At 49.0% G+C, this 1767-nt stretch overlaps 1 pseudogene; it reads right to left on the bottom strand.

Moving 5' to 3' along the window:
- Positions 1-449: 449 nt before the first annotated feature.
- LOC144306709 (glyceraldehyde-3-phosphate dehydrogenase pseudogene) lies at positions 450-1502 on the bottom strand (annotated as a pseudogene).
- Between the last annotated feature and the right edge of the window lie 265 nt (positions 1503-1767).

A 1767-nucleotide genomic window follows, 5' to 3' on the forward strand; every position in this document is an offset into this window, starting at 1 on the left:
GAATAAGAAACTCACAGTGGCTGAGTGGCAATCTTAACTTCCAGTTCAATGGGATCATTGTTGTGTTTCCTAGTGGAAGCATTTCTTCCTCTGTAATTAAGATCTCTAGGCCAGGAGGGCATAAGGGCACAGGAACAGGAAGCAAAAATTTTGCCGGTGAGTCTCCAGATGCAATAGTGAGCCATGATACTCCCATTTCCACCTCTTAATTCCTGGATCCATCAATACTGGCTGTGGAAGAAATAGTACCATATATTGGACACTAATTCAGAGCATATACAGCCTTCTAGAAAACCTGTCCCCAGCCCTGCGAGGTATTGCTACCCAACTAGCCTGGTAACTGAGTCTTCCAAAAGCCATTTTACTTTTCTCATAAGCCAGCTGCTTTAGGATAGCCGAGAACATGGTGAGACCAGTGAATTCCATGAGGACTAGCTCACTGACCCACTTCATTTGCTGTGAAGGGAATTCTTTGAAAAGAAGCGGTCATTGAGGGCAATGCCAAGCCCCAACGTCAAAGGTGGAAGAGTGGGTGTCACTGATGAAGTCACAGAAGACGACCTGGTCCAGCCCAGGATGCCCTTGAAGAGGCCCTCTGATGCCTGCTTCACCACCTTCTTGATGTCGTCGTATTTGGCAGCTTTCTCCAGGCGGCAGTTCTGATCCATGACTGACACATTGGTGGTGGGGACATGGAAGGCCATGCTAGTGAGCTTCCTGTTCAGCTCAGGGGTGACCTTGCCCACAGCCTTGGCAGTGCCAGTGGAAGCAGGGATGATGTTCTGGGCAGCCCCTTGGCCGTCACACCACAGCTTCCCAGAGGGCCAGAGGGGCCATCCACGGTCTTCAGGGTGGCAGTGATGGCATGGATGGTGGTCATGAGGCCCTCCACAATGCCAAAGTTGTCATGGATGACCTTGGCTAGAGTGGCCAAGCAGTTGGTAGAGTAGGAGGCATTGCTGACAATCTTGAAGGAGTTGTCATACTCCTCATGGTTCACGCCCATCACAAACATGGGGGTATGACCCTCTTGGCCGTGCTCTTCAAGTGAGCCCCAGCCTTCTCCATGGTGGAGAAGACCCCAGTGGACTCTACAACATACTCAGCACCAGCATCACCCCATTTGATGTTGGTGGGATCTTGCTCCTGGAAGATGAGATGGACTTTGCATTGACAAGATTTGCGTTCTCAGTCTTGACAGTGCCGTAGAATTTGCCATGGGTGGAATCATACTGGAACATGTACACCATGTAGTTGAGGTCAATGAAGGGGTCATTGATGGGGACAACATCCACTTTGTCAGAGTTAAAAACAGCCCTAAAATAAATAAATAAATAAATAAATAAATAAATAAATAAATAAATAAAAGCAGCCCTGGTGACCAGGCGCTCGATATGGCCAAATCCGTTCACTCTGACCTTCACCATCGTGTCTCGGGACACGGCTGTCACTGCATCAGAAGATGCGGCTGTTTGTTGAACGGGGAGGAGCAGAAAGCCCATCGGCAGCATTTAGAGTGAACTGAGAGGAGGAGAGTGTGGAGTCAGGCAAAAAGGCATTAATTGTTCCAGAAATAGAATCAGTAGAAAACCCCTCTGCACATTGATTGGGCAGCTTGGTGGTGATGAGTTCCAGCTAAACCCATTGTAAATGTGCAGGGAAGGACACTCTGCATTGAGGGAAATACTGCCCTCCTGGAAAAAGCGACCTCTTGTGAAGCCATTCCCCATTTCCTCACATGGACAGGGGACGGATGAACCAAGGCAC

This window comes from Canis aureus, chromosome 37 (genome assembly GCF_053574225.1).
Source record: "Canis aureus isolate CA01 chromosome 37, VMU_Caureus_v.1.0, whole genome shotgun sequence".
In the NCBI taxonomy this organism is placed as follows: domain Eukaryota; kingdom Metazoa; phylum Chordata; class Mammalia; order Carnivora; family Canidae; genus Canis; species Canis aureus.